Below are 6,275 nucleotides of genomic sequence, written 5' to 3' on the forward strand. Positions count from 1 at the left end.
GGGACAGAGAGAAGCGTTAGAAAGAGAAAGTGTGTGTGTGTGTGTGTGTGTGTGTGTGTGTGTGTGTGTGTGTGTGTGTGTGTGTGTGTGTGTGTGTGTGTGTGTGTGTGTGTGTGTGTGTGTGTGTGTGAGAGAGAGAGAGAGAGAGAGAGAGAGAGAGAGAGAGAGAGAGAGAGAGAGAGAGAGAGAGGTGGGAGTAAGGAGAGTGGGAGAGATAGATAGATAGACAGATGAAATGAACCACATCTTTTGAAAGATATCTGGACATTTTTGAAAGTTATGTTGAAATACCAACATAACCGTATTGCCTAAACACGCTTTGCATTATTAAATCTACTTGAATATAGTAAAATTCAGTAATAAGAGTATTATTTAGATAGATATATTAATTCTTAGTTAAACCAATGATTGCTGGATTGAACATCAGGGGAAGGCAATGCCGCACAAGGGAAGGTTTTCCAGCCTGTATCTACTTCACACCTTAGAGCCTTCTCTTCTGCGCAGGCGAGTTCAGCCCTGAGCGCTTTCACGGCATTTCTAAGGGAATAAGGGGCATTTGGAGCAGATGGGATGCGATGAAGCTTGTACAAGGATAAGTATGAAGAAGAGAAGCTAAAGGCAGAGTATATAACGAATATTCTTTTGCGCAGCACAGGAGAAGCGACTGGTTATGTGACCATCCTGCCCGCCTTTTTTGCTCGATCCCACTAACTGCAGGCAATATTTGATATTATTCAAGTTTGTAGTTTATCTCCTTTATTATCCACCTATTCCTTCCAAATAACTAGAAATCATTGTGCATATCTAATTCCACCCCAGTGCCTCCTCTGATTAAACCAAAACCATAATTCCGTCACTGAGGTCCTTCCGGCAAAAGCAAACACTTATGATGAATCTTATTATCTCATGGTACAGGATTTACCTGTCAATTTCTGATTTTTTGCTTATTTATTACTTTCTTTGAGTCTATGTTATATATGTTTATTCATCATGATTATTCATTTTTTATTTACATATTCAGTTTTGTTAACCAACAACATAACATTTCCCTTTAATGATTATAAAGGGAAAATAAGAATACATTTATTTTGTGAGCAATAATGTGTGTTAGAAAATTCCACGTTATATATATAAATAGAGGTTGGGGTAGGAGGAGTGGGAGAGGGTTAGACAGAGGAAATAAAAGAAGAAGAAGAAGAAGGAAGAGGAGGAGGAGGAGGAGGAGGAGGAGGAGGAGAAGGAGAAGGAGGAGGAGGAGAAGGAGGAGGAGGAGGAGAAGGAGGAGGAGGAGGAGAAGGAGGAGGAGGAGGAGAAGGAGGAGGAGGAGGAGAAGGAGAAGGAGGAGGAGAAGGAGGAGGAGGAGGAGAAGGAGGAGGAGGAGGAGAAGGAGGAGGAGGAGGAGAAGGAGGAGGAGGAGGAGAAGGAGAAGGAGGAGGAGGAGGAGAAGGAGGAGGAGGAGGAGGAGGAGAAGGAGGAGGAGGAGGACAAGGAGGAGGAGAAGGAGGAGGAGAAGGAGGAGGAGGAGGAGAAGGAGGAGGAGGAGGAGGAGGAGGAGGAGGAGGAGGAGGAGGAGAAGGAGAAGGAGAAGGAGAAGGAGAAGGAGAAGGAGAAGGAGAAGGAGAAGGAGAAGGAGAAGGAGAAGGAGAAGGAGAAGGAGAAGGAGAAGGAGAAGGAGAAGGAGAAGAAGGAGAAGGAGAAGGAGAAGGAGAAGGAGAAGGAGAAGGAGAAGAAGGAGAAGGAGAAGAAGGAGAAGGAGAAGGAGAAGGAGGAGAAGGAGAAGGAGAAGGAGGAGAAGGAGAAGGAGGAGAAGGAGAAGGAGGAGAAGGAGAAGGAGGAGAAGGAGGAGAAGGAGAAGGAGAAGGAGGAGAAGGAGAAGGAGGAGAAGGAGAAGGAGAAGGAGGAGAAGGAGAAGGAGAAGGAGGAGAAGGAGAAGGAGGAGAAGGAGAAGGAGGAGAAGGAGAAGGAGGAGAAGGAGAAGGAGGAGAAGGAGAAGGAGGAGAAGGAGAAGGAGAAGGAGAAGGAGAAGGAGAAGGAGAAGGAGAAGGAGAAGGAGAAGGAGAAGGAGAAGGAGAAGGAGAAGGAGAAGGAGAAGGAGAAGGAGAAGGAGAAGGAGAAGGAGAAGGAGAAGAAGGAGAAGGAGAAGGAGAAGGAGAAGGAGAAGGAGGAGAAGGAGAAGGAGAAGGAAGAGAAGGAGAAGAAGGAGGAGAAGGAGAAGGAGAAGGAGAAGGAGAAGGAGAAGGAGAAGAAGGAGAAAGAGAAAGAGAAGGAGAAAGAGAGAGAGAAGGAGAAGGGGAAGGAGAAAGAGAAAGAGGAGAAGGAGAAGGAGAAGGAGAAGGAGAAGAAGGAGAAGAAAGAAGAAGAAGAAGAAGAAGAAGAAGGTGGCAAGGGCAAAAGGAGAAGGAAAGGAAGAGGGAGGACAGGGACAAGGACAGACTTAGGAAGAGGGAAAGGGAGATGGGATGATAGGGAGAAAGACAGAGAGAGGGTAGGGAAAGCAGAGGTAGCAGGCAGTAACAAGTGGAGAACTGAAGAGAAAGGAAGGAACGGGACAAGTGCAGGGATAAGAAGAGCGGGAAGGAGATGCAGGGATAAGGAGAGACATAAAGGAATAGAGGAGAGGAATAAGGGAAGAGAGAGAGAGGAGAGGGAGTAGCTGTGGGAGAGAGATAACATAGATAATAAGGCTTAGCCTTTTTCCAGTTCTCCATCACTGAAAGAAATTTATTGGCGCCTCCCTTTCCCTTTTGGCAGATATCCTAACTTGGGTTCCAAAAATATATTTTGTATTATGATCTGAATAGCAAAATTACTTGTTCTCTTGTTCTGTCTCGAACATATCAAGAAAAATATATCAAGAAAAAATAAGTGTTAGCTGAGCCAGAGCTCCTTTAAAACATCTTCCTGATAAACGTAATCTTTTCCCATTTGTCTAATAGAATAGAAAGTCGAAACAATAGTTATTAATCATATTGCAATTGTCTTTCTTCAAATAATTCATATATTGCCCTGCCTGTCCATGGAAAACAACTTTTAATTATCCACATGTATTTACGAACCACTACCAGTACTTTATTGGGAACACAGGTCATTAGGCATTGTTTTATTTCTTTTTTAACAAGATTCGGTAATCCAATGACATTGTTCAATTTTGCTTTCATTCTTTTATTTTTTCTTCTTCTTAATTTACTGCTCCTCACTGGAACACGGTGGTTCAACATTTGGAAAACTGCCTCAGAAAATCTTGTCAAGGGGTTTGCCTTTCTGATCCCTGAACTTCCCTTTCCATCTAATATGGAACGTAGGATCTGTATCAGAAATGCTATGAGATTTCTAGGATCTTTTGCCGTCCAAAGGATGATGTTATGTGATCTTTAACCAACACGATACATTTGCCATGAGCGAGCGGGAGATGAGAATAGGACATAAGAGGAGTGAAAAGGAAATGGCTGATGCTGTTATTTTGCAAAAGGACATGTGTGATTTGGCGCAGGTGGTTAAGCATGATATATATATATATATATATATATATATATATATATATATATATATATATATATATATATATAGAGAGAGAGAGAGAGAGAGAGAGAGAGAGAGAGAGAGAGAGAGAGAGAGAGAGAGAGAGAGAGAGCAGTCAGAATATTGACATGAGCGACGGTAAGAACTTGCACCTGTTTATTTTTGTACCCAAGTGTTTCGTATACTGCATACCGAGGTGTTCATGGCAGAGGTAGGCAATCACCTCAAACTTGTCGATCAGAACTTTTTTATTCGTGTCGTGTGTGTGTGTGAATATTATTTAGTAGGTAATGATAGTAGATAGTACTGTATATACAAATCGTATTCCATATAGTACTATCTACTATCAGTACCTACTAATATTCACACAGACACACACATACACACACACATTATTTTTTCTCTCACGCTTGTTCACGCTATCCATAGAGGCGCTAAAGTGTGAAATAGACAAGGGACTATGTTCACTTTTCTTTGATCATAAAGAAACGACTTTTTGATACTTTTAATTTAGCCATTAAGCGCCATGAACGTACCTGTAAGTTGTAATGTTGTAATTGGTGTTATAGAAGTTATCAGATATCTACCCGAGATTTGAATAAACACTTTTATACTGCAGTCACTTTTTACAGTACATCAAACATCCAAATCAAATATTTGTCAGATTGGATATTCTCTTACAATAAAGTATCGGCGATGCATGTTGTCATTGGTATCAAAATCGCTTTAACTGCCTTCGAAGAATCGATGTACAGGAATCGCGAAAGCCAATTTTCAAGTGTCGATGCATCGGAATCGCCTTAGACAATTCTGTGTACCGATGCCTATCCCTGGCCCGAGGCCATGCCGGTGGCGGCGAGGGAGCAGCCTCTTGCCACTATCAACGTCTGCAACAGCTTCACTTCACACGCTGTGACAGTTACACAGTGAATACATTTTGATGAGCACAGCAGTTCCTGCCGAGAGCGAAACGCCACAACAGCGTGCATGAAAATTATGAAAGTGAATACAATTGCATGCTGTTTCCTCTACTCCGACATTGATACCTATGTCTGTACGACTGATAAGCAAAAGGTAATCAGGAAATCGCAGAGGAAAGTAGCGAGGAAGGAGTTCACGTGAGACTACCCACCTTCTGACAATGCAAAAATCCTCAAAGTTCCAGCAATGAGGATATCGTATAGGAAGCAGAGATCTTTCCAACAGAAGCTCTCACATTATTGCCACCATTCGCATGATCCTCCCATTCGCTGCGGCTTTTAACCGTGAATCAAGAAGTCGACTATCATAAATAAACGAAGTATGGAACGGATGCCAGCTCCAAGCTGGCATTGGTTGCACTGGGATGTGATAACTCCACACAGATGTATGCGACACCTTTATGCTCTCCACATTCATAAGCCTTGCGCTCTTTACAGGCAAGCATGTGGGGAATTCAAGATGAACAAATTGTAAGTAAAACATCGAAGGAAAGAAAAGAAAACACGAATCAACCGAAGACCTTTTCGCTGCATTGCTGCTAACCTAAATTTGCCGCCATGAAGCAGCGAAAAGGGCTTTGTATATTTGTGTTTTCTTGCTCTTCCCTTCGTGTGTTATTTACAGACGCACATACCAATGGAATTTCGTGTCAGAATCCTTCCTGATATATTCCAACCTTTACAGTAGCTTTGAAGGAGCTGTTCCAACAGTAATATATAATGTTCACATAGATCAGACTAATCCACATAGTGGTGGATGGAAAGGTTGTTATAACACAGCCTCCCTGAGCTTCATTTTATTTCATATACAAATCCCGGATAAATCTATGGTCCCTGAAACGACCTGAAGGCTCTATCAGTCATTTTTCCGCTTCCACGTGGGTTTGGGCCGTTCTGTATACTGCTCCCGCGTTCAATCGCAATAATCCCTTATCATCAGATGTAACCACTCTTCTGAAGCCACAAGGTAATGCCTACACTCTGTTTGCGGGACTTGTATCCAGCAGGCGTGCTTGTGTGTGTATTCACGTTTGTATGTTCACACACACGCGTTTATATAAACAATTTCGTGTGTATATACGCGTGCATGCGTGTTCGTGATTGTGTATACTTGCGTGTTAACATATGAGTGTGAATGTGTATGCAAGCAAGTTATTGTAAAAATAGCTGAGGCACACAGCAAGTAATTTTTCATCATCCAGTAACTATATCTAAACCCATTAATAATGTTTCAAAAAGTTTTCTATGATATATGAATCTGTATTAGATATATCGTGTTTGAGTCTAAATTGGTATATCTCATGGGTATCTGCCAGTAAAAACGTTTTCAACGGTCTTTCCAAACGTTCAGTTTCTAGTTTTATTAGATTTGCATGGAAATGCGACTCACCTCAACTCACCATTTGGTCTCCGTAAAATCTGATCCCATAATCGCCATTCCCGACAACAATAATATTCACAGCTGAGGGCAACGAAAAGTAGCGTCTTAGAATCCGCGATACCGAAGGGGTTTCGAAAGAAAGGAATCCCGAGTCTGACTAGCGTAACCTCAGGAGCGATAACACCCGTGCCTACCACGCACAAGAAACTCCACACGGTCTGCACAAAATAAACTTATTATCTATTGTATGATAATGAATATTTGATTGCAGATATACAGAACAGGAATTTAAATCATATCACATTAACAGCTGTCTGCTTCCCGGGTATAATAGGTCGCTACGCCCTTCGTTGGCGGCCATGCTGCTTTTAACAAGGATTTCACCCTACATACCA

Source organism: Penaeus vannamei, unplaced genomic scaffold (genome assembly GCF_042767895.1).
Source record: "Penaeus vannamei isolate JL-2024 unplaced genomic scaffold, ASM4276789v1 unanchor562, whole genome shotgun sequence".
In the NCBI taxonomy this organism is placed as follows: Eukaryota; Metazoa; Arthropoda; class Malacostraca; order Decapoda; family Penaeidae; genus Penaeus; species Penaeus vannamei.